Source organism: Rattus norvegicus, chromosome 3, assembly GCF_036323735.1.
Source record: "Rattus norvegicus strain BN/NHsdMcwi chromosome 3, GRCr8, whole genome shotgun sequence".
Classification (NCBI taxonomy): domain Eukaryota; kingdom Metazoa; phylum Chordata; class Mammalia; order Rodentia; family Muridae; genus Rattus; species Rattus norvegicus.
The window spans coordinates 122,672,149-122,699,412 of record NC_086021.1 but is presented as its reverse complement, the minus strand read 5'-3'; the positions used below and the strand labels follow the sequence as shown (position 1 = coordinate 122,699,412).

Sequence of the window (27,264 nt, the reverse complement as noted above, 5' to 3'; positions counted from 1 at the left end):
AGCCTAGTTATTTAGGCGAATGCTTTCAACACATGTAGTTTTATGTTAGAAATCACCAAATTCCAGGAAAATATAAATGGCAAAGTGGGTTTGTTTCTGGATTGTGGCGGAATTGACTTTTTTAAAAGCTCCTCTAAAGAATTTATACTCGGATACAAAACTGGCTTAGCACCTGTGGGGGCTTTTAGATTTTGATGCAATATTATTTTAATTTTTGTGCATATCGATTGTATAAATTAAAATAGCCTTTGCTCTGACATCTCCACACACGTGTATACATGCTTAGATCATGTCTTCAATGCAGTCTGCCTTGTCCTCCGTTCTCTTGCTCCCTGCTCTCTCCATTTCGCTTACTTCTTCCTAGCAGCCTCTTTCTCCTCTCAGGTCACTTTTACACTACACAGATGAGAGAAAAAGCTATGAGATATGGTAGCCGAGACGGGCATTGCTTTTATTTTAGCTTACTCATTTTGTTTTACTTGCTTATCACGATGACATTTAGTTTTTGCAGTTAGTTCCAAGTTTTGTTTGTTTCTGTGTTGTGTTTTCCCAACAAAAATGTTTTTCTTTGTCACACAAGCTTGGGAAGCCTGTACACATGGGAAAAGTGGTGCTGAGAATCTTCTGACTTCCTTCTAGAATGTTTGAGTCAAGATTTGTTTTTAAATTTAAAAAAATGCATTTATTTATTGTTCTCTCTGTCTGTCTGTCTCGCTGTCTCTGTCTGTCTCTGTCTCTGTGTCTCTGTGTCTCTGTCTCTGTCTGTCTCTGTCTCTGTCTCTGTCTCTCTCTCTCTCTCTCTCTCTCTCTCTGTGTGTGTGTGTGTGTGTGTGTGTGTGTGTGTGTGTGTGTGTACCAGAGCACATGTGTGGAGACTGGAGGACTTTTGAGAATCTCTTTCTCTTCCTTCCACCACGTGAGTCCCGTGGACGACCCTCAAATCATCAGGTTTGGTGGCAAGTACTTTACCTACACAGTCATCTCACAGGACCTATGGAGATCTTTGTAAACTACCCACTGACACCTCGACAGCCAGGGAGGTAGAAGGTGGCATTCCTTTTCAGATTAGTGACTCTACATTTAAGTTTTCACGTGTTGCAGATCTTTAGGGAGATGTCAGAAGCTACAATGGAGGTTTTGTCAGAGCTGAGGAGTGGTGTGTCCCCATTGCTTGCTCCCCCTTGAAAAGCTCCCAGAGGAATCACGGTCTGAAGGGTCTTCTGTGAGATTAATGAACGATGACAAGTCTATGTAAGGTAGCCAAGTCCCGCCCCAGTGTTTCTTAATGACACACAGAGGTCCTTAGTACTACATGGTTCTCTGTAATAGGATCCAAATACAAATGCCAAGTGTCAGCCACCAAGCAGGTTCAAAAGTTTGCTCTAATATATGGCAATATGGTTTTGTTACCTGGGAACTTTCCTTGAGGGGTGCCTTCATTGCATTTTACTTCTATGTGAACTTGCTTGTCGCTGAGTTCTACTTAAAACCATTTATGACTCCAGCAGATGGTTCTGATTTAGAAAGAGTGCTTTTTGAGCCATTTCTTTCTAACTTCCTTCCCCCTGGCCTCTGCCTCCCGGCTCTTCTCAGGAGCTAATTCCAGTCAGGTTGGAAATTACAAGCATGTCGTTTAGTGCCGGGAACGATGTGCTGACTGATGAGCAGAGGTAGGGTCTGAACTGGGGTCTCGGGGAGCAGCCTTCAATAGATTAGAGTATCACCCTACTGAGAAATGGACCACGCAGAAGCCTGATTTTCCTTCAGTCCAATTTAATTTTTCAGGGCCCGTAACTAAGACTGGCAGTTCTGAGCCCCTTGTTCCTCGAGCACAATTTATCAGCGCAAGGTCAGAGAATTCTTTTGGGCCTGTTTCTCATGAGCAGTGATAATTATGCATGTAGACAGCCCTACTCACATTATGTAATGTGGTGCATGACACAGGGAGCATGGTTTTGATTTAGATGCAGAAGCACCGTCACCAGACCCCAAAGCGTCCAACGTCCGAGTAACCCAGAGATCACCTCTGATGTTCTGGATGGGATCCATCAACACACCCCCAGAGAGGACACCTCCTTCTCTTTATGACTACGGATGGCTTTCAGCCTGACAATGCAGAAATGTGTCATTGATGTAGGCCACATTGGAGGGAGAGCGCCTTCTGGGCTTTCTCAGTCATCAGCTGGCATGGGTGGCAGGAAACACCTCCAGATAATGCATTCCTCGGATTACTTTTCTCAGATAGCCTGCATCTCAGCTATTCATCAGGGAATCTCCCATTTTTCCTTTTGGGAAGATTCACCTATCTGGCTCTCCCTTTGGCTTTGCGAATGAGCCGGGCTCAGCCTCTTACGAAGAAAAACAGCCCAGAGCTTCCTCTGGTTGGCTTCGGTGGGATTCACTTGAAAGATAAGAGTTTCTAAGCAATGAGTGATACAGAGATTTGGCGGATCTGGGCTCGTTTTCACTCTTAGACTCAGAACACTGGAGTGACACACAGCACTAATCCTTAAAAGGTTATGAAAGTGGTCTAGCTAGGATAATTCACCACTTGGGAGGTAATTAAACACAGTTAAACCGATATTCAAAGGGTTCTGTGGGAAGAGAAGTATTAATGGATATTTGGGTGATATATGACTCAGGTTAAATTCAGAGCTATCCATAAATATTACTTTTCTTTTATACTTCCTTCATCTTTTTGAGACAAGATTTTACTATGTATTTTTAGCTGTGTCCTAGAACTTAGGCAGAGCAGATTAACCTTGGACTCACAGAGCTCTGCCTGTCTCTGCTTCCCAAGTGCTGGGATAAAGGTGTCCACCACCATCCCCAAGTCAGACATATTTCTTGGCAGGCACCACACTGAACAAACTAGTCTAAACCAGCCGTCTTAAAGCCCTACTTCCCTTCAGGGCTGCTCTTATAACTTTTTTGTTGAAAGCAAAAGAAAGAAACTAATGAAAACTGCATGTCTGTATTGAATGATGTACTGACAGCAGTAGATTCAGAAATGTGCATCAACCACACTCCTCTGTGCTGGGGCACTGATTTGTAAACACAAGCACCTTAGCCATTTGTTATTTTTACATTGTTTGCCAGCTTCCCCTTCTTTAACAATTTGCTTGCTTATTGTTGTGTGGCTGAAGATAAATATGTTTCATTTGAAAACTCTTCTTCAGTCACAAAGAGAAAAGAGGAACCCAGCTGGAATTGTGTGTGTGTGTGTGTGTGTGTGTGTGTGTGAGAGAGAGAGAGAGAGAGAGAGAGAGAGAGAGAGAGAGAGAGAGAGAGAGATGGGGGGCTGAGAAGGAGAGGAAGGGAGAGGGAGGGAGGGAGGGAAGGAGAGGGGGGAGGGAGTGAGAAGAAGAGGAAGGGAAGGAGGGAGGGAGGGAGGGGGAAGAGAGTACCGCATTTCTATATTTTCTATTCCTCTTTATGTGACTTCAGTCTAATCAGACCCCTCTAGGAAGTGGATGCAGGCAGTGACCAATTTACTGAAGTCTGTAGTGGGATCCACGTTCCACATGGGTGGGAGACTTTTCATGGTCTCCTGAACAGGTGACAGTCTATGTGCGATGAATTGAAATATAACATCTAAAAAAAATCAGACTCTCTAAAAATATGCCTGATATATAATTTAAAGTATTATTTGAATACCATATATAAATAAAATATTATATTGATTAGATTATTTGATTGCATTACTTTTTCAGATTGATTTGTGTTTATGTTTCTTTGTTAATATGGTTAATTTTACCATTACATTCCACTTTACTTTCTACCAAACATACCCAAAGGTACAAGTTTATTGGACCATTTTCTCTCTCTGTCTCTCTGTCTCTCTGTCTCTCTGTCTCTCTCTCTCTCTGTGTGTGTGTGTGTGTGTGTGTGTGTGTGTGTGTGTACAAATGCTATAACACATGTGTGGGGGTCAGAGAACCACTTGCTGGGGTCTGTTCTCTACTCCTACTGTGTGGATTCAGAAAGTTAAACCCAGGTCCCCAACCTTGGCAGCATGGACTGTACTCTGTGACCCATCGGGTCAGATTACATTTGATTTGTAATATCCTTAGAATATCAAAAGTCTCACATATCTATAAACAGCTAGATCCAAAAGCCCATTTTTCTTGTTTTGTAAATATCTTTTGATTATGTATTTAAGGCAATGAAAGTAATTTCATAAATACTTCAGAAAAGCAGCATGCATTGAAAACACAACTGTGCATAGAATCCTAGTGGGCCTCCCCACGATATGTTTTAGAATCTCTGAGTCCGCACACATGGTGATCAAACTGTGGTTAGTCCTGACAACAGTTTTATTCTTTTGTGTTTAAGCCTTTCCCTTCTCCTCCCTCCACTTCTCCTGCTAATGGTCAAATCGGAAGATAGCATCCAGTGTTACAGAGGGATATGTGCAGTTCATTACAAGCTTTAGATTTGAGGTCACCATTGTTATATTTGTATGCCTAAATAATTTGGAAATGATCTTTTTCACTAATGTGTGATTTAAATCAGTTAATTCCCATTCCCACCACACCCACAGCTGACCACATGTTCGCATCTGTAGAGCTTTGTGTTCTCTGTACCCGTCAGTGGAGGATGGGGCTTACCATTGACAACATGTGTCCTTAAACAGGCAGACTCAGGGAAAAGTTATGTGAGAATTCCTTAGGAACAGCAAGGTGGCAGGGGTGGGGTGGGGTGGGGTAGGGAGACTTAGGTCCAAAGGATGTGCAATTTCTTTCCAGGGAGAAATGGTTTCCCTTTGTTTTTTCTTTTCTTTTCTTTTCTTTTCTTTTCTCTTCTCTTCTCTTCTCTTCTTTTCTTTTCTTTTCTTTTCCTCTCTCTCTCTCTCTCTCTCTCTCTCTCTCTTTCTTCCTTTCTTTCTTTCTTCCTTTCTTGAGCTAGTACAATTTGCATTGCATAAAATCCGTGAGGCTCTGCATTAGCTTGGCAGGATGATGAAGCAGTGTTTCCTAAGAAAATAAATGGTCACCAACTGGAGATTTTTGGCATTAATTATTCTAGCTCCTAGAGCCAGACGCCTCTTAGGAACTTCATTATTATTAGGTATATGTGCTTAATATCATTTAAATTATTGTCTGAGTCATACCATTGCCAACTGTAGTGGGTTTTTTTTCTTTCCCAATCTCAGTGTTTTTCCAGTGTATAACCTTTGAGGTTTGAAAGGAATTCCTGTAGACTTGATACAGAACACAAGCAATTTAACATGATATCAAAATGACCTCCTCCTCCGTGTGTGTGTGTGTGCGTGTGTGTGTGTGTGTGTGTGTGTATCAAATGTCAACTCCAGGTGTCTTTCCTAAGAGGTCATTAATATATCTTAAATTTTTTTTCGACAAGGTCTCTCACTGGTACCTGGAGCTGAGCAATTAACCTAGAAAGGATGGTCAGTGAGCCCCACTAGGGGTCTGCCTATCTTTGCCTCTGCAGCACTGACTGGAATTGCAAACATGTGCGTACCTCCATGCCCGACTTTCTCCAGGGTGCCAGGATTTGAACTCAAGTCTTCATTCTTGCCTGGCAAGCACTTTATGGACTGAGCTTTTTTCCCATTTTGCCAAATAGCCTGTTTCAGTTAATTGGTAGCAAGTCTTTTCTTTTTCTTTTTTTTTTTTTTTCATTTTTAGACAGGGTCTCTCAGTGAAGCACAGACTTACCTGGAACTCCCAGTCCTTTTGTTCTGTCTCCATAGCGCTGGGAATGCAGGTGTGCTTACTAATGGGAAGGACTTTGGTGGAAGTGCACATAAGCCTGATAGTTTTCCACTCAATCTTCACAAAGAGTCTAAGAGGCTACCTGCACCCTTGGAAACTTAAAGGGCCATGAATGTCCTCTAAAACCATCTACATGTCTGCTCCTGGGTCCTAACTGCACACAAGCCAAGGAGAATGATTGGTGTCTGGGAAGCTCTTAGGGATTTTGTCTAATCAGGTGACAGTTTATAGCAGCTCTGACTTTTCCTGACTTTTCTGGTGATACTTCTGTGGCTGACAACAGATTCCCCCAACTCCACACATGATGTGTGTGAATCACACAGCTGTGCCTGAAGGTGACCTGTTCCTCCCTTTGCTGGGCTTAAGCCAGATTTTCTCTGGTTTAAAGGGGCCAAGAGCTGCACCAAGCACTCCAAATCTGGCCTCTGTGTGTGTGTGTGTGTGTGTGTGTGTGTGTGTGTGTGTGTGTGTGTGCCTGTGTGTACATATGGGAGCCAGAGATCGATAGGGGTCATCTTCCTAAATTCTCTTCCCATGTTATTTTCTCAGGTAGTTCCTCTTGTTGAACCTGGAACTGGAACTAGACTGGTCGGCCAGGAAGCCCTGAGGATCCCCTTGCCTCTGCTTCCACAGTGCTGGGATCACAGGCTCGCCACATCTGGTTTTTACATGGGTTCTTGTCATCCAAACTCAGGGACTTATATTGATGCAAGCAAGCACTTTAACCACTGAACCATCCTCCCAGCACAGGATTTAAACAGCGATCACCATACTTAGAGAAAAGACATTTCTCAAAGCACATCAAAGTTTACTCTGGTGTCATCTGAGACCTTTCTTTGTTCCCATCTCGGTGTGGCCCATCTTCTGTATCTTGCCGACGCTTTCTTCTCAGGCATCAGGTTCCCGGATGGTACTGATCATAAGTCTACACATGATGGCTATGAAGTCTTCTCTTCCTTACTGCCCGAGACTTCAGCTGATGCATTCACAATCCTTGCTGTCCAGCAATTTTCCTTTTGGAAACATGGGCGTTTGGAATATAGCATTCCACCATTAGGAGAGATATTACTAATGTTCCTGTATGAACAAAATAATGTACTTTTTAGAAATTTCACAACAACAAGCATAAACAGACTAACCATTGCTTTAAAAAATTGTGTGGGGAGGTGGAGTTCACATTTATCTGGTACAATTCCAGTGGGTAGAGCACTTGAGTCCGGTGGTTAACTTTATATCAGATTTCAGCCAGCCAGCAGTTCCTCCTGTCTGCCGGTAGACTACTCTCTCTGTCACTTGGTATTAGATGTAATACACGCCAAGCAGTAATTATCTTTGACACATAATTATTATGGTTTTGATGACAAGAAAGACTTTTCTTTCAGTGCTTTCATAACATATATCCCTGAAAGTCCAGGCTTGTAAAATGTGGCTAAAAATTAAAAAGCTCTTGGATTCAGATTGAATTTTGAGGGAGGGAGTAAAACAGAAGTTGTTGTGTGGTTGAAGGGACGGTTTGGAGAGCACCAAAGAGGAAAAAGAAAAAAGGAGAGGGTGTGGGCCTTTTCAGTGTTTCCCACATTATTCCACCTAAGACATTGCTGACAGAAACAAAGGCACCCAGGGCCATTTATGTGCTAGGAAAAGCTGCCTGCTACATCATGCTTGGTACCTAGAGGGGAAAAGGTACCTTGGAAATAAGTGAGCAAGGCTTAGGTTGAAAGACATAAATTATTCCCATCAAGGACACGGGCCACACGGGTGACTCCTGATCTCACCACCTGGGCGTTTTCAGTGTTGAGCTTGGAGACAGCCCCAGCTGCAGGCCCAGACAAGTAGTTTAACAATTCTTTGCCCGAACCGAAGGTTTCTTTTTCTTTTATTTTAATGCTCACAATCTGCCATGCCGAATCTCTGAAGCCTGGGGGCTTTGTGGCATTTAAATGCCTACAGCTGTTTTCTTAGTAAGTCTGGGTCACCATGCTGTGGCCTCAAAGCATGGACAAGGCTTACTTGAAAGCTCCTTGGAACTTCTGCTTAGGGGCATCTGGGGACAGTGGGAGGCAGAGGAAGGCAGGCTGGAAACCAGGGGCTGAGGGGAGAGTAGGAGCACGCTGGCTGCAGAGGCTTGCTGAAGACTTGCGTTATAATACACGGATGCAATAACTTAACTCTGGGAAGCTGATGTTATCTAGGACCCGATTTGATTTTAGAACAAGAGGAAATCTACTGGGCTGACCACTGGAGACTGGGCTGAGACCAGCACTGTTTTCCTTCTCCCACTAGGAAATAAGAAAATCTGGGCACCAGGGAGTCGCCTGTGTCCCTAAGGATCCTACCTCTCTTGCAGTCTTCTCAGCTGTAACTCAAATAATAATAATCAAGTGTACTGACTCCAGAGAAGGGCTAACTTTAGCTCGTTTTGTTATTGAGTGGTGAGGGTGGAGGAGGGGAGGAGGTGGAGGCCGCCTTCTATGACTAATGCTGTCTTGCAAGCTCTTAGCCATATTTAGTAACATGGGGTATAAAAATAAGCTTTTGGCTCATTTTTTTTAAGTTGACTTCTGTTTCCTTTCTTCTATTCCCTCTCCCAAAGATGGATTTAACTAATTACACTCCCAGCTCGATGCTGATAGACACGTATTTATTATCGGCACTCTAAGCCCTGGAATTCTCTTTTTCATCCACGAGGCCACAGACGTATACATTCTGCTCCAGTCCCTGTGAGCTGTCAGAGTTAGAGTCCAGCCAGAGCACTGCGATATGATAAAGTTTTCAGGCCCTGTTTAGTTAAGACTGAAGATCTGGTACCCAGCCAATATCCACCACTCAGGGCTCTTTTCACAGTCCAAAATGATTTGGCTTAAACGTTTCCAACTGTGATGAGGTCCCATTTCAGTGATTACGCAGTCATTCACTTTTCCACATCAACATCAAAGTCATTAACAGCCGAGTATTATTGCATTGGCTGGAATTCAGTTAAGGACTAGAGGGAAGTTGCTCTTTATTAAGATAAATCATTCCTTGGTTATGTCACCCATGAAATAATCAATTACTGTGTTGGTTAATTTCCGTCCTCTTTGATCTGTGAATTAAATTCAACAGATCCTTGTTTCACACAACTACCCCTCAAAAGATTTTTTTTTTAAGGGAAAAGTGCACATGTGTGTTCTGACGACTGCGGTCTAGGGAGAACGGTAAACAAACCTGGCAACGCTGAGGGCTCGACCTTCCAGCCCTCTTTTCCACAGTTATCTTTGCTGTGCTCCAAGGGTGGGGCAATACCCAGAGTTAGCTGGGTGATCCTGTCTCTGAGTTCTTGAAAATGCTCTGCTAGGTAATAAAATGTTGAGTCGAGCTAACCTTAATACTTTAGGGACCTCGAGCTTGTGTTAAATCTGAAGTGGGACATCCTTGTCTGGGATCCCGGATGAATGGGCAGTGATCTTTGCAAGGATGCTTCCTTCTCAATGTGAGGCACCCTTTAGGAGGATCCCTCTCATAAATACAAAACAGTCCTTGTGCCATAATTCATGCTTCTTATAGGGAAAGGAGTTGAATGGGGTGTTTTATTTTCCTTGCTTTGGTGATTCCTCTGAGAAATACCTCTTGTACTTGGATGATTTAAAAATATATATTTTATAATAAAATATTTCAAACTTGCAGACAAGTATAGAGAATAATATATAATAAAAATCCATGGACCCACAACACAACTTTATCAAATCTTAACATTGTACTTCAGATGCGTGTGTGTTTTTTAAAGAAATAAATTTATAGATATAGCTGATGATGTCTAAGCATTCTGCTCTTTTCTTTTCCATCCTCCTTCTCTGCAAATGGAGTGATTTTCATGAATTGATGCACATAAATATTTCATTTCATGCTTTATTTTTGCTGCATATATTTCACAACTCTATACAACAATACTATTTTATAAATGTTTCACACATTTTTTTTGTATGGGCCATATTTTGAGCCAGGATCTCATGTAGCCCAGGCTGGTCATCTGCACTCCTGTGCTTTCAGCTACCACCTTGAGATTACCCACACCTGGCAAGCATGCTCACCTTTAAAGGGTATTGGATATCAGTCCTTTCTCATCTTGCTTGTTTCATTGCATTATATGTTTCAAGTTGCCAATTGTGTTGCAAAGAGAGCCCCGTCATGGTTCTAATAACAATGCAAAAAGAAATAAGTTGTGGTTGTATAGTATTTCATCACATGGTTACATTTGAATTGTAGACATGTCTCTTTGTTCCTTTGTTCCTTCCCGCTGGGTCACATACAAATAAACAAATAAAGTTAACTATGGAAGGATTTCTGAGTCATAGGTCATGTATAATTTTGCCTTTGCTAGATATCGCCAAGTTGCCAACTTTTATCTACATCAGAATCACTGTTTCTCCAGATATCCCATGCTAGGGTGATTGAATGTAATTTTCTTAAAAACCTCCGACCTGTGCAATAACCCTTTGGCTGCTATGTGTTCACTCTCCACACTGAAGAGAAAGCAGAAAATTGTAGGCCACATGACTCTAATGAAGGTCAGAACTGCCTAGATAATTATCTCTTAGCTCTCTTCCACTCTGACTTTGGAGATCTGGCTCAAGAGATATGAACACTCAAAATATTGAGGGCCAGGATTTGTTTTAAAATGTGTGACCAGATCATCTCAGTAAGCAGAAAAGGCAACAAAGGAGAAATTGCCAGCTACATTAGACTCTGCACAATGATATCTTAAAGTGCTTTTAATAAATGTAAGGGTTCACTCTTATTCTTGCTCCAATTTCCACAAAAGCAACCAAACTGTCTTTTAAAAAAAGTTTTAGAAGGCTCTCAGTTCTTTAAAGTCAGGTAGCATTTAGTGAACACTTAAGTGAGAATAGAGCTGTGTGTCACTGTGCTCCTGTGCTCCAGGTTAACATGAACCCCTTTATCAGAGAAGCTGTTAATAGGAAAAACTGAAGTAACACAGAAATAGGAAGAAGCCAAAATGATTTTCACGATCTTGATTAATCCCAAGTTTAAAATGCTTGTTTTCTTCCAGAAGGCAGCACATACTCCTTGTGAGAAGAGAGTATTTGGAAGTATTCTCCTCCCAGAGCCAGACTGATTATGGTTTACACCTAAGCAAGAAGCAAGGGGCTGGAGTTGAAGATGCATTCCATACTGGAAAGGTATCTAGTCACAGTGAGTAAACATATGCTATAAAACTGCATAGCCATATTATTATTATTATTATTATTATTATTATTATTATTATTCCTTTGTTTTTACACATGAGGCTCAGGAAGTTTTCCTACATCATTTTCTATTTCTAAGTGGATGTTAGCCACCACACCAACTGTGTCTTCCCCTCTTCCCATTAAGAGAGAAGTGACTGCATAGATTCTTCTGTTGCCCAAGCCTGGTCTTTCCCATGCACACTTCTCTTACTTCTGGGTCTGCATCATCCACTGGGTCATTCTTTTTTTTCTTTGCACTGGGAGAAAAGAAGTGTGGGGAGCAGGCAGGGATAACCCACCTTCCTTCTTTCCTTTCTTAACTCTCTCTCTCTCTGGATACAAGTTGTTAAACATATCTCAGGCTGTATGACATCAGGTAGATAAGGGCAATGATAACCGGAGGAAGTTAGGGCTTAAATACGTGTGCCTTGCAGTTTTTCAGAGGCAATGTTTTTTACCTTGGTAGCAAACTGTCAGTGTTTTTGGATCCAGTAAGAAAGTGGAACACATCTCAGAAATGTATGCAAGCCTTAGCCTTTCTACCTGTAAAATGGAAATAATAACTCACAACAAGTCATGTTGTAAGGACTGTGGAGATAATTTCACAAGCTAACAAGTAGGAAGTAGTTGGCCCAGGTCCTGACATAGTGCCACAACTGAGATACTGTTACCCATTGCTGTCTGGCTATAAAGTATCCTCGAGGGTTATATGATGAAGGTTGATTTGTCAGCCTGTGCTGTAGAACTAATAGAACCTTCAGAAGAAGGGGCCAGGTGGAAGGTGTTGGGGTACATGGTCTTGAAGGCAATATTGAGAGCCCATTTGCTTTCCCATCCCCTGTACCATGCTTCCTGTGCGGCAGATGAGGGCAGCTTTGATACACGTTGCTTTTCCAACCATGATGTGCAGTTTAGCCACAGACCCAAATCAACCCAGTGGACTAACCATAGACTGACTTGTCTGAAAGTATCCCTCAAAACAAACCTTTCTTCCCTGTATCTTCATATTCTCGGTCATTTTGTCTCGGCAATGGAAAGCTAAAATATACATTATCTTTCTCATGTTTATTTCCTGCCACTTGCGGTATTTTCTAAGAGATCTTCAAATACTGACTTGCAGTTTTTAAAAATAACAGAGAAAGGTTTTTTTTCTATAATAAAGTCAAGGTATTATATTTGCTACTTTTTTCTGTGAACACCAGTGGGTAGAATAATCACTTTTATAAACTGTAGTTTGCGTTTGTATTTTCCAGTTAAGCACCCTGAAGTCATGGGATCTGGGATTGAATCCTGGATCCATGTTTTCCTAAAAACAGAACCTTAGATTGAATCTTGGCTCTTCGGCAAGGATTAGCGTGAGCAACGCTTTGAAAACCCGTGTAAGACCTTTACCTCAGCACTAAATCAATGTGAGCCTGCATGATGTATTATGGCCATCACTCTTGTCCTTAGTTACTCTTCGACTCCTTGGATGTAGGTACAGGTGAAGACAGTAAAAGGATGAGAGCTCTATCAAATGAGTACATCTTCCCGAAGAGCACTCAGGGGCACTCTAGGACCCACTTGTTTCATTCCCCCTCTCCCAATCCCCGCCCCCGATCTCCCTCCCAGAATTCCTTCCCCTTCCTGCCAAAGCACCATACGTGTATGTCCACCTTGTTCTGCACCTTTCCACCAACCCTGGATCAGTTTGGATGACCCTGTGTTTAGATTTGACTTCATTCTGAGAACCTTTCAAAACGGGAGTATAGCATTTGTTTACGAGCAGGTAATGACAGCTATTAGAGATACACTCAGGTAATTTAGAAGAGCTGAGTCACACTACAAAGAGTTTGGGATTATCATTTTCCCACTGGTCAACCAGTTGGTAAGTAAAATAACTTTCAGAGAGGGTAAGAATGTGGCAAGTAATAAGGGCCCTTGCCAGAGGTCTTCCTTGATTTTGTGGTCTGCTTCTCACAGGAGCAGAAGGAACAGAAATGTCAAGGTGGTGCGGGAAGTGGAGCTTCCTTTCCTTGGAAACTTGAGTTTTCCACCCATGAGAGTGTCTACAGGAGCAATGAGCACTGGGCAAAACACTTTCTCCCCATCTTTCTGTGGCGAGGAAAATCGATCTTTCCTTGATTTGGGACTAATTTTTAGATATGAAAATAGTACATGGAATCACTTCTGGAAAAGCAAAAGATTGGGAAAACTATAAGTACTAAATATGGAGTTTTGGACACCACAGACATATGGACACTTCTTGTAAACTAAGATAAAAAGATAACCAGTCTTCTGTTTTCTAAGTGTTTTAAATCTGTACGTAATATTTATCCAAAATTTTTAGTAAGTACAGGAAAACATATATTTCCCTCTGTAGGTGATATAAAAATTGGAAAATTTTTATTTTAAAATCTAAGGCCTATAGCTTCAAAAAACAAGAAAACTAAAGAGTAAGTCAAAATATAAGCACATATTTATAATGCAATTCAATTTTACTAATGTCCTTTCTCTTATACCAAGATTCTATTAGATTACAGTACAGGGGAAGATATTGATTAGGACTGGATTCTTTTAATATTTCAATGAGTAAGCTATTATTTCAAAGATGGTAATTTCCAATGACATTTTCCCATTCTCATCTATTATTGTATTTAGACAGTGAAGCGAATTTAATGGTAAATAAAGTCCTTGGCTAGTTACATTTATTGTTGAATGACCACCTCTATCGATTTTTAAAATTTATAAAAATCGTATACTAAGCTATTAAGTGGCTGGAGTCTCAGGAACTTATTATTATTAGCAGTTCATGTTTGATAAGACACTCTGTTCACATTGCAAGCATTAGGCATAATTTCTAGGCAGGAGACAATTACATTAATAAATGATTCTGGTGCTATCAAATCCCATGGAAGCCATTTCTGCAAAACGAACTGGAAAATCTGTTCTGTATTTAGAAGAGGTGGCAGTTCCCATATCTGACAAAGAAGTCCAACTTTTGTATTCAGTTACCAATGGATAATTCTGGCCTGAAATTCTACCATCAGAAAACGGTCTAATAAATCCAAGCCGCAAATAAGTTCTCGTCCAGTGGAGCAGTTCATTATTCATTCGGTAGGATATAAAGAAAAGCTTAATATTTTCCTGATGATTCTCTGCCTAGTAAATTTTATTCATTCTCATTCAGGTAAAAAAAAAATCCAACTCTCTTAGCAGTGATATTTCTAAATTAGAAAAATTTTCTTCTTTAATTTAACCATGTCGAAAATTTTCAAGCTTTAGTGATTTTTTTCCTCACCAATAAATATGTTCTGAGTAGTTGAGAAGATTTTTTTTACTCTTACCTCATAATCCATCACAAAAGTTAAATGTTTGCATCTCCCTAAGTCTTATTTATTGTAAACACTCATAACTTGGTTCAATGAGAAATTCGAGCTGAGGCTCACTCTGTCACCCACACGTTTTGTAGGTAGCGTTAGGTCTAGAGCAAAGAACCCAGATAGTTCACAGCAGACCTAGAACTAGTAGGTAGATACATGACTATGGAATTCTTGCTCTGTCTCTTACTGTAACCCTGTCCCCATCTCCTCACTTCTCTGAAATCCAGCCTAGTGTTTTTGCAAGCATGCTATGACCCAGGGGCACTGCTAGTCAGTGAAGCTCTGGGGAGCTGGATCCCAAGGTGACGCCGCAGACCTTACTCTGCTCTAAAATGCTACAGGCTTTGGGGAAATTGAAGAAGTGAGAGTTGAAAAACAAGAGTAAGACCAGCAGACAAACATCTCTTCTGCACTCTGCTGGGAGTGAATGGTGTCAGGGTGACTAGAAAGATCAGAGAGATGCAGTTACATAGTTTGGGGAGAGGATTTTTGTATCATGACAATAAAAGTAGAATTCATAACAAAAATGAAGGATAGACTTGGAGCATGGATAGAGGATGAGTAGAAGTTTCTTCAAAACCATTATCGTGAGTGAGGTACGAACATGCCAGCTCAGCAGCGCTGTCACTACGGAGAGACGTGAGTAGAAAGGCAGGGATGAGGATGCAGGGAAGGGACATATTTCTCACTAAGCATGGCCCATACACAACCTCACAAAGAAGCAAATAAATGAAAAATTTAAAATATCACATGAACACCATCTTTTCCATCTAAACAGCTGAAGATAATGAAATATTGACAATATCCTAAATGAACTATGAGAGGCCTAGCACATAGGCTGCTGCTTGTGTCACTGAGAGGGATGATGTCATCAAAGACTAGATAATGTTGTTAAGAGAGATTTACCTATCGATCCCCAAAGTCTCAAAATTCCCCTCATTTGAGACCCAACAATTCTTTCTCTTGTAATGAGCCCTGAGGTGAAAACAACCAGATGTAAAAGTTTAAAGCTGAAAAATTATACTGGAGGAATATTTGTTGAGTAAATTTAATACATGTGTAATTTACAAACACGTATAGAATTTTCAATATAACTATCGACATGTATATAATTTATAGAATGTAAATAAAATTTGAACACATTTTTAAATTGTTGTGCTTATGACAAAAGGTGCATGTGAATCCTCAACATATGTACTTATATTTTCTATCCTTTTAGTGTGTTTTGATGTCTTATAAGTTATAGGGAAGATGGTTCTGAGTGAATAGAAATCCTCTCCATCAGTGTGGAAGGCTTGATCAGAAAAGAGGAGATTCGGGAATCTAGCAAGGACAGGAAACACTGAGAATCATGATGGTGGTGGTGGTGCTGTTGATGATAGTGATGACGATGATGGCAGTGTTGATGATGCTAATGGTGGTGATGTTTTGAAATTGCTGGGACTAGATCACTTATGGCTTATTAGGACACGGTAGCAACCTGACATTTTATATTTATTCACCCTTTTTCTGTCTTTCCTCCAGTAGTTAAACTCACCAGGACACGTATTTGTCTTGCTCTTGTATCTTTGTTATTAGAACCTTACTGCTTTGTATAAGAACCAGTAGCCACAAAGGGATACGCGCACTTCAGAAGAGAGTGATGTAGTTGTAAAATAGGATAGGTCTTTAAGGAACATTTATTTTTGTTAGACCCTGAGACAATAATATTTGGACATTAGGAACTGAACTAAATACTATATAAATATTAACTGTGCTAATTGCCTTCTACTTTTAAAAATAAGACTAACCTTATATTCAATATATTTTAAGTTAAATTGAAATTAAATGGACATTTAACGAATATCTGAAATTATCTATGTGACTTACACACTGTTGTATGTATCACAGACATAGAAGGCACATAGCTGTGATCCGTTACTTGCTAAGTAAATGAAGGAGAAGATGGGGCAGGCCTTTTTTATTTCTTGTTATTTCCAGATTTGTTGTTCTTGTGGTGGTGGGTGTTGGTTTTTTGTTTGTTTGTTTGTTTGTTTGTTGGTTTTGTTTTCCCTGGAGTATTCCCGAAAGGCCCTGCTGAGAATTTGGTAGATGTATGTACTAGGTTGCAGAGAACTCTGGGTTGTGGCAGAAATCCTGCTGTTGCTGGCATAGTAGCCAAAGACCTGGATGTGACAGTCAACAACTGCTCTCACGGTTTGCAATTTTAAATCCAATTTTAAATACAAGTAGAGGCTAGCACTCTTTTTCACTGGAAGACATGTATGTATAGAGCAAGATTCTAAAGGCTGACCTTCAAATTCTTAGTGGTTTAAGAGAGATGCTTCTTTTTATGAGTCTGTAAGTGTAAGAGATGAATTCCCTAATTATGTATTTACCTGTAAGGGTTTCATACACATCTGTGTTGGCCAGACACATATTTATATAAATGATCTTTTTCTATCTATAGAAATGTAGATGAGTAAATTTTCAAGAATTTATAGGCAGCCATAGACAAGTGTTTTCTAAGTGGATGACAGACACAGAGGCTGAATCCTGCTTCAGGCAATAGCAAGCAAGTTAAACCATCTCTGATTGACTTTTATTAACTCTGATTTGTAAGGCTGATAGGCTCAGGCTTGCAACTGATGGACAGGTTTTTGTCACTCAGCCAAGGTATGAATCCTAGAGAAATGCCAAAGAGAAGAGACGGTGTTTTTCTCCCAATCCATTGTGCTTTGAGCATTTGCTACTTTGTTTTTTTCTGTTTTCCATACCCAAGCTGAAATGTTTTTACCAATTATTTTGTCATTCTTTATAAAACTTAGTTTAATCAGACGCTGAGTCTGATCTTTGTGCTTTAGGCTATGGCTGTAAATAGCAACGCTGTGGAAATGCTATTTGTTTGAGCAGCTGAACACATTGGTTAAGAGAGCAGGCACAAGGAAATGAACAAACACATATGCTTTTTCTCTTTTTTGCGACTCCTAGCTCCCTCCAAAGGCTATTTATTTATTGAAAAATTTTTCTTTAGTTACTCTTTTGAAATGTCTTATAGGCTAGTTAGGTATAAACTCAAAAGCCCTTTATGTGAATAACATATTCCTTTCTGTTCATTGGATAGCGGTAGGCACAGTTACACACTTGTTTCTCAAAGCTCTGAAGCACTGTCTCAGCACTGGCTTTTGTTGAGCATTTACTGGGATGTTGCTTGGAGGATACTTTGAAGATGTTGCATTTAAACTTCACAAAGATGTTGCGTGGGTTATCATTCCTAATTCAGTGTTGAAATGCATTTTAAACATTTTTATTTTAATTTCATAGTTTGAAGTTTTGAGGCAGCAACAGAATTGAGTCCTCTAAACTGCTCAGTGCTTTTAGTCTTAGCTATCAGTGGGCCTCCCAAGTTTGCCTTTAGGTTCCACTCATTAAAATTCACTCTCCAAAATGACCCAGTGATCACCTTCTCAGTCAGTTATAAAGACTGACGAGGTTTAGTGGACTTCCTCTTTCCTTTGAGACTTCACCCATCTTTGAGTTATTTAGAATTCTGTTTCAGATTAGAAATATTCAGACTTTCTAGATGTGCTCCTGAAATGCTGTTTTGAATGTAGAACATACTCTAGCGTTTTGGTTCTTCTCAAAGTATTATTGTTTAATAGTTTAGCCAATGATGTGTGTAGGTAAAATATCCCATGCGGCTTGTCTGTTTTGCTACTTTGTGGATTGTCAGTTCTTCTGTCTCCTAATAATATCTTCTCTGGGTTAACTCAGCTTCTTCTGCACCAATGGTCTCTTATTTTAGCCCTGTTCAGTCTTCTCCTCTTCTCTTCTCTTCTCTTCTCTTCTCTTCTCTTCTCTTCTCTCCTCTCCTCTCCTCTCCTCTCCTCTCCTCTCCTCTCCTCTCCTCTCCTCTCCCCCTCCCCTCCCCTCCCCTCCCCTCCCCTCTTCTCTTCTCTTCTCTTCTCTTCTCTTCTCTTCTCTTCTCTTCTCTTCTCTTCTCTTCTCCTTTCCTTCTTCCTTTTCTTCCCCTTCCCCCTTCCCTCTTTCCCCCTTCCCTTCTTTCCCCTCTGTTTCCCACATCTCTTCTCCTGTCTTGTCCTACTTAATCTTCTCTCTTCCTGAATCAACCGTCTTCTTTAACCCCACTCTCTGACCCCTATTCTTTTGCCTGTTAAATCCTACTCTTCTCTGACCTACTCCAATCCTAGTCCAATCCTAGTCCATTCCTACTCTATCTCTCTCAACCTCTGCTGCCTTTGTATATCCTCTCCTGTTCCCAGAATTCCAAGAGGTAACTGACACTGAATGGCCTAGGGGCCTTTAAAGGGCCAGGAACACAAAATAAATAACAGTACAATCCCATTTGTGCTTGGTAAAAAATGTTTTTGTCCTGTTGTATGCCGTGTTCTATAAAAGTTTATCAGGACTTTTTTTATATTCTTGTTAGAAGTAAGGGGAGGTTTCTAATTATAATTGCTGACTTGTGTATTTCGTCATTTCAGTTTCCTACTCATTATTTATTGACACTTAGTTCTCCTCCTTATTCCTGGATGGAAGTGGGGATGAGATCCATAGCTTCCAACTCTCCTTCCACTGCTACCAAGCACAAATGGCCTAGCTACAACTAAGAGATGGCGAGAGAGTTCTGGGTCTCTGGTAGGCTTTCTCTGACTCTGCCACACCTAGCTAGCCAGAAGAATGACTAGGAGGCACTTCTATACTGGAGAACTAGGTGTCGAGAGGTGAAGTTCTAGATTGCCATGTGCTATCCAATGGGTGTACTGCATTGGTATTCAGAAGAAATGATATCATCCTGGCAGGAGATGGCATTATTTTAAGGATGCTGGGATGGTGGACTTCCATTCAGCTTTTCCTACAGAAGCTTTTGGGAACACAAACTATCTCTGTAGTCTTGGACTGGAAGGAAATGTCTATTTCAATATTTCTGTCTTGCCGTGTCTTCACCTTCCCATGTGGAGATGTGGGGCAATAGGAATTCTTTCTCATTCTCAGTAAGAATGGACAATGGCACGATCATTTTGGAAGAAACTTTCATCAGCTTCGTGAAAAACTCAGCATATTTTTTTTAATCACTGTCATAATGGAAATTTATTTTCTGGTACAACAAGAAATCAGAAACTAGATACTTCGAGAGTAAGTTCGTTCAGCAATAGAGTGAAGTCACAATGGTCCCTTGAGGGTGTTTTTCTGCCTACAAAATCAGAGTCCCCTGTAGAGTTCTAAAGTGCCACAGCCTTCTACAAGCTTCTTAGCATTTTCACTGATTTAGTAAGTTCCACCCCTTTTATTGACAATAGATTTTTCTCTCATATAATATATTATGATTACAGTTTCCTCTCCCTATGTTCCTCTCAGTTCTGTCCCACCTTTCCTCTTATTCAGGTGCACTCCTTTTCTATTATTAGAAAACAAACAGGCTTCTAGGGAATATAATATGATATATAATATAATATATTATAATACAATATAATAAACTAACACTTTGGAGTAGGGCAAAACAAAGGAAAAGAGCCCAAGAAAAATCACAAGAATCAGAGACCCTCTTAAAACTTCTTCGCAGCTTGAAAGGGCCGGAGACCCCATAGGTACAACAATGCCAAGCAACCAGAGCTTCCAGGGACTAAGCCACTACCTAAAGACTATACATGGACTGACCCTGGACTCTGACCTCATAGGTAGCAATGAATATCCTAGTAAGATGACCAGTGGAAGGGGAAGCCCTGGGTCCTGCTAAGACTGAACCCCCAGTGAACTAGACTGTTGGGGGGAGGGCGGCAATGGGGGGAGGGTTGGGAGGGGAACACCCATAAGGAAGGGGAGGGGGGAGGGGGATGTTTGCCTGGAAACCAAAGAATTATTATTAATATTAAATAAATTAAAAAAAACTTCTTCGCACACTCATAAAAACTCAAAACTGAAAGCCATAATATATACCCAAAGGAAACTCTTTGGGTGCCATTTCTGTGTAGAGGTTGGGAAAGGTACGCCTTGAGCCCTGAGGGGAGGGATTTGATGAAGACACCCAATTTAGGACTCTCTGTTCTTAGGTCCCTCACTCTCTGCATAGTGCCTGGCTTTGGGTTTCTGTACTTTTTCCCCCTCTTCTGCAGGAGGAAGCTTCTCTGATGAAGGCTGAGTGGGGCAATGATCTATGAAAACTCAGGGTGCTCTTAATCAGGCTGTGCGGAAACAACATCCTTTGGTATTTACCCAAAGAAGATCAACAGCTTCCTCCGCACCGAGTCTGCACAGGAATGCAGCAGGTTTGTTCATTAGCTGCTCCAATCTGTAAACAACTAAGACGTCCTGAGGTGGGTGAGTAGATTAATAATCTATGCTACACCCAGGCAACTGGAATGAAATACTATTAATCTCTAAAAAGAAATGAGCTAAAGATCCATGAAAGGACAAGGAGGAACCTTTCCACACATGACGAAGTGGGAGAGGCAAGCTGAGAGCGTGCACCCACTGAATAATTACAACTGTATTAATTCAGTAAAAGGCAAAAACATGCAGGCAGTACGAGTCCACCATTAGTAAGGGTTGTTAGGGGGAAATGGATAGCTCAGCATAGACAATTTGGAGGACAGCGAACTTGTTTATATATAGGTATACATGTTTCCCAATTGTAAATCATTTTTTTTCTGGTAGATAGCAAGGAATCTTTCTTTCTCTTCATGTTTAATCATTTAGGTGATGTTTAAAACTGGAAAGAACATCTTAGCATCTTCCCTCCCACCACTTGTAGGGAAGGACATCAGGGTACTCCATACATGGAGTCTTGGCTGAGTCACTTAATACCCCGCTCAGCTCGTCTCTGCAGGGCTTGGATAACTGTGAGAAACAACTGTTTTTCCATCTATGTTTCTCCCTCTGAGATTTCTTAGATGATGCTCGTGCAGGTTAGGGTTCAGAAGAAACAAACTTGAGTAACATGTTATCTGTGGGCAATGCCCCAAGTGTAAACAAAACCCATTTTCAAAGGTCTACTTCTAATACTCCTACCAGACGTTTGGCGATACTAAGCCAGATGCAGACATTTCCTTCAACATTTGCCAGACGATGTGGCTCCTTGGAGCAGATTACAATGGAGTCTGTGCAAACGGGCGTGCTAGAGCCTCTCTCTCGGGAGGAAAAAGAGTTTCCAGTCTGAGACTGACCCTGTAACTGTAGTAAGAGTCCAATGTTACATCATCCTCAAAGTATTCTACTTAATGCAAAGGCAGTTTATACACAGACCAAAATCAGTGCCGTCAAGTGACATTTCATGTTTTTATTTTCTCTTTAGCATCATTTGGTATTTTTTTAAAAAAGGTCTGAGAGACCTTCCAAGGGTAAAACAAATAAACATTTTAAATGTTTTTATCTATGTTATCTGATTTTCCTTTTCAGACAATGCCTTCATGTTGTCTAGCCTTGAACTCTGAGTTTCAAGATGACATGCGGAGCATTTTTCAAGATTATCCTCTAGGCTTATGGTAACATGCCTCTATCTCTGGTTAAAAATGAAATTTTGTCCTAACATTTAGAAAAGATTTATGTGTTTTCCATGTTTTCATTATAAATCTATTTATCATCAAGCAGAATCAAGATTGGCCTTGGAGTTGATTCTGAAAGACATCAAAGAAAGGAAACCTCAACTGAAGATTCGAAACTAGGTCTACCCAACGCTAGAGACTGTTAGGAGAGCAATGCATAGGATGCATGACCGAAATCACCTGCTAAGTGGCATTTACTGCTCACTAATAAACCAAAAGACCATTTGTTACTTATTGTCACTTGGTGTTTGGCACTGAAGCTTTGTGGCTCTCTAGAGTTGGAGGGTACACAGGAAGAATTAGTGGTGGTCTGCCACTATATGCCATGCATGTCAAGTGTGGATCGAGTAGCATACATTTCTTCATGTGTTAAGTTACTCACTGTGCAATGAGATGGTGAGTATTACCTGGGAACTTCCTTAGAAGGACAGCTACCAGGGAAAACACTTCGACACTTAGAGCTGCCTTATGCTGATAACTTACATGTGAGAACACTGTAGTACTGTTGGCCCTACTTTTGCCATGGAACTCTCTGGGTTTGGTTTAGAATGTAGAAATCCAGGGCACAGAGCAAAGAGAAAGAAGCAATGAATGCACAGAATGTTATCATTGGAGATCAGCTTCCTTGAATCAGGTTACCAGCTGATTTTCTGATGGTCAAGAGATATGAGGAACCAGTGGAATTGTTCTGAGATATGGGTGCTTGTACTAAAGCACCTATATTTTAAATGTGGTCCTTAGACATTGAGATGTCTAGTAGTTAGGAAAAGTTAAAGCTGGATGCAGTCTTTATATTACACAGTGTACAGTTTAAATGGGTACAACAACAGAAATACACAATTCTGTACTTAAAAACAATTGGATAAAGATTAAAATAAAATGGGGTATAGAACCAAACCAAGAATTAACAATAGAGGAATCTTGAATGACTGAGAAGCACCTAAAGAAATGTTCAAAGTCCTTAGTGATGCAAATCAAAATGACCCTGATATTCCACATTGTACCAGTCAGAATGACTAAGATCAAAATCTCAAGTGACAACACATGTTGTGTAGGATGTGGAGAAAGAGGAACACTCCTCCATTGCTGGTGGAATTGCACACTGGTACAACCACTCTGGAAATCAATTTGGAGGTTCCTCAGAAAATTGGAAATAGACCTACCTAAAGATCCAGAAATACTACTCTTGGGACTATACCCCAAAGATGCCCCACCATGCCACAGGGGCACATGCTCCACTATGTTTACAGCAGCCTTATTTGTGATAGCCAGAAGCTGCAAACCAGTCAGATGTCCCACGACAGAAGAATGGATACAGAAAATGTGGTTCATTTACACAATGGAATACTACTCAGCTATTAAGAACGAGGACATCATGAATTTTACAGGCAAATGGATGGAACTAGAAAATGTCATCCTGAGTGAAGTAACTCAGAACCAAAAGGACATGCATGGTATGTTCTCATTAGTAAGTGAATATTAGCCAAAAAAAAAGTACAGAATACACAACATACAGTCCACAGAACTCAAAAAGATCAACAAGCTAAAGGACCCAAGTGAGAATGCCTCAGTTCCACAATGGGGGAGAGAGGGAGGGACAGAGGAGGGAAGGAAGATGAGGTTGGGGGAGAGGGGAACATGATCAGGTATTGGGTCAGGGAAAATGACTGAAGCCTTGAGGGCCAGCAGAAATAATGGAAACAAGCACCTTCAGGAGGAAGGAGGTTGGGAAGACCCTCTAGAATGTACCAGAGTCCTAGGAAGTGAGAGATCTCAGGAATCAAAGTGGGGGACCCTAGATGAAAGACCATACAGTAGGGAGAGGGAACATCGATTCCACCTCCAGCAGAAAGACAGGGCAACAAGTGAGGGATGGGGTTGCTGTCCCACAGTCAAATCTCTGACCCATAATTCTTCCTGTCTGAAAGAAATGCAGGGTGAGAAACGGAGAAGAGCCTGAGAAAAAGAAGGTCCAGGAACAGGCCCAAAGTGGGTTTCAGCTAAAGGGGAGGCCCCAAGACCTGACACCATTACTGAAGCTATGGGCCGTTCCTAAAACAAAAAGGGACCTACCATGACTGCTCTCCAATAGACCCAACCAGCAGCTGAAAGAGTTAGATGCAGATATGTGCACCCAACCAATGAACTGGAGCTGCTGACCCCTCTATTGAATTAGGGAAAAGCTGGAGGAAGCTCAGGAGGATGGCAACCCTGTAGGAGGACCAGCAGTCTCAATTAGCCTGGACCTCTGAGATCTCTCAGACACTGGATCACCAACCAGGCAACATACACCAGCTGAGATGAGGTCTCCAACACATATAGAGCAGAGGACTGCAGGGTCTGGGTTCAGTCAGAGAAGATACACCTAACCCTCAAGAGATAGGAGGCTTCAGGAAGTTTAGAGGTCTGCATGGCTGGGTGGGTGGGGACACAGGGAGTGGGGGAGGGAGGAGGTATGAGATGTGGAACCCTGGGAGGGGGAATGGACTGGGAGGGGAATAAAATCTGGAGTGTAAAAATGAATGAATGAATGAATGAATGAATGAATGAATGAATAAAAATAATGGAAGCTAGCATATGGACTATTCAGAACAGACATGAAGTTTCCAGCATTCCCATCTCATCTCCTATACTTAATACACCTGGTTGACATTCAGAAGCCTTAGGCTTCTTTTGGGGATAGAAAGGGAAATTTTGGCTCCACGAAACATTTAGTAATGGACTCCAGGAAGGAAGCAATAATGATTCTCCCTCACTGTGCATTTTGATTTTGCAAGGCAAGCTGACTGAATGGGATGATTTTAGTCAAATTATTCTAGAAACGTTGTTGTAGGACTTCTCATCAAGATAAATCTTACATGAAAAATGCTCCTTCCAAACCACTGCAAACCCCTAGGTCATGAAAACTTTGAGAGTTACTGAAATACAAAGTGTGCGCACTCTGCATTGTTTGTCCTTCACATCTAGGTCAGGTGGGCAATGACACCAAATTCTCTTAGACTTTGTCTGTTTCTATTCGGCTTCAATTTTTATTTTTCTGTGAGCTCACCCTAGGGAGTTTTTTGTTGATTTTTATTTTTATTTTGGTGAGGTTGGGAGGCTAACATACTTCTGGCAATTTCTATACTCTCAATCCTACACCTTCAAAGCAAACATCTAAGCACACTTGAGGGCTTGTAAAAGTTTGAGTACTCTGTTAGATGCAATTAAAATTTTGCCACACAAAATCTTGAACAAGAAAACTGAAATGGAAATGGAGTTTATTACAAAGTAGCAAAAGTGAAGTCTTCTCAGTCCCTGGATATTTTCTGTGGCCTAACAAATCTCACTGGTCATGTTGAGTTTTGTCTGTACTCTCCAATGTGAATGTAGTTGGTCTTTGATTTTTCTCTGTTGGAGACTGTCATGTATATGTTTAACAAACATGCCTTAGATGCAGTGCCTTTTAATGAGGGTGAGACAAGCCTGGTGTGAAATTAAACCTCGCCAGCTGGGAGAAAACATTAGATGATTTTAGTATTAACATGGTATGTTTGGTTCTTAGTGAATTCCTTTGTGCTATTAATTGGTAACATGGATGAATATCCAGCAGCCACTTGATTATATGTCCCAATAAAAGACTCACTAGAAATCTTTTAAGGCAAATAATCATAATTGAGTACCAAACAGGACAACTAGGAGCTGTGCCCCATGTTTCTAGTGATTCAGTGTCTGCAGGTAGAAGGCTGCAATCACAGCCTCTGGATAGCTTACAGGGTAGGGATTGAGCTGGCAATACTGGTGGCTTATCACTGGATTTGCCTCTCTCTCCTCCTCTCTTCTCAGGACTTCTGCCTCATGGCCATTCAACAGTTCATTAGCAGGAGGATGAGAAGTGTGCAGGCTGAGGAGGCCTCCCCTGCCCTGCCCGCCCCACATTACTCCTGTCAGCAGTTCTGGTAAAAGGACATGTGGGGGACAAGATTGAAACTAATGGCTGCAGTGAGGCTGGGGGATTACCTGTGGTTTTCATTAGTTCCTCTCACTTGTTAACAAGTGAAGCCAGAGCTGAACGAAGTATTATTTTCTTTATTCACCAGAATATGCAACGTGCTGAGGCCCACATAAAAATCCTAGCTTGGTATTTATGCCTTCCCAACTGAAACCTAAGGGAAACTAAATATGATCGGTAAGGATAACTTAGCTCTGTAAAGCTAGTGATGTCTTCTACAAATATGGGTAGATTTCACACACACACACACACACACACACACACACACACACACACACACCCCTCATAATCAACTCCTTTCAAAGATTTTCATTTCCTGTGGGATTTTCCTCAGTTCTTGTATTTTGAACACAAATGATTATTTGTGGAAGACACATTAGTCTGAAGCTGGCTCAATCAATTGGATAATCAAAGGGGGACAAAGAAACCTAACGCAGATTCAGTAAGGATTTCAGGAAACATGACCTTAAAATTGCAAGTCTTTGATGTTATTAAATAAACAGAGTCATTCAGCAAAAATAATCAGCGTCAGTGTAATGTGAATCCATGCTTCGGGTAAAATAGCAAGTGTCAGAATTATACGCGCATTGAAGTTGGACTGCATTCTCAACAGTTCAGACTGACAGACTTGCAGAGAGCTCGTCAGAAAGCTGTGTGAATGACTCAATGGCCTTGTGAATGGAATTTTTTTCTTAAACATGGTGGTACATGCCTATACTCCCAGCCTGAGAGCCTGAGGCAGGAGGATTCTCAGTTTGAGGCCAGCCGGGGAATACAATGAGTCTCTTGTCTTAAGAAAAATAAAATAAGATAAGGGGGATTCCACAAGGTTCTCAAATAACATATTTAATAAGGCAAACTTCACTTGAAAGTGTAACTTCCATCAATGAAATAGTATACATTTTTGACAACTTTAATCTAAATTTCTAGAAACATCGTAGATGCATTCAACATAGTAAAAATAATTCCAGGCTATTCTCATTAGACATGTGAAGGATAACCTTATATTTAAAGCTATTTGATGTGATAGCATGTGCTAGTTTCATAAAACATGTTCAAATTTTACCGTGCTAACAATTGTATCTACCTTTATCTCCATCCTGGTGGAGAACAGGATAGCATTAACCAAAGCCAAAAGGGAAATAACATTTGGAAAGAAGTTCAGAAATTCATCACAAGCATATTACATTCTAATAGCACACTCCTCAAAAATAGTATGGGTTATAATGACAAAAATTATATATGTAATTAAAAGAGAAATTACATGATATATACCCATAATATCAACATACATGTTTTGGTTTTGTTTTCTTTTTACTGAGCCAGAGATTGGAAAGTTCTTGTAATGACAGACAGACCTTGAAGATGTGTCTACTGGCCTCTTGGCAGCTGACTTTCTCAGAAACC

General features: G+C 40.8%; 2 long non-coding RNA genes across 4 annotated transcripts; one reads left to right on the top strand and one right to left on the bottom strand.

Annotated features, from left to right (window-relative positions):
• Positions 1–6,525: 6,525 nt before the first annotated feature.
• Positions 6,526–12,572, bottom strand: LOC102553090 (uncharacterized). The gene is made up of 3 exons (XR_352520.5): positions 12,356–12,572; positions 9,806–9,908; positions 6,526–6,815 (listed from the first exon to the last, which is right to left on the bottom strand). It is a non-coding gene; the product is annotated as an uncharacterized LOC102553090 (long non-coding RNA).
• Positions 12,573–12,582: 10 nt separating this feature from the next.
• Positions 12,583–22,106, top strand: LOC102552950 (uncharacterized). 3 transcript variants are annotated; one of them, XR_591613.4, is made up of 4 exons: positions 12,583–12,731; positions 20,439–20,591; positions 21,721–21,806; positions 21,913–22,106. It is a non-coding gene; the product is annotated as an uncharacterized LOC102552950 (long non-coding RNA). The 3 variants fall into 3 exon arrangements; XR_005502015.2 differs by having other exon boundaries at positions 12,583–12,830; XR_005502016.2 differs by having other exon boundaries at positions 12,597–12,731; positions 21,910–22,106.
• Positions 22,107–27,264: the final 5,158 nt, after the last annotated feature.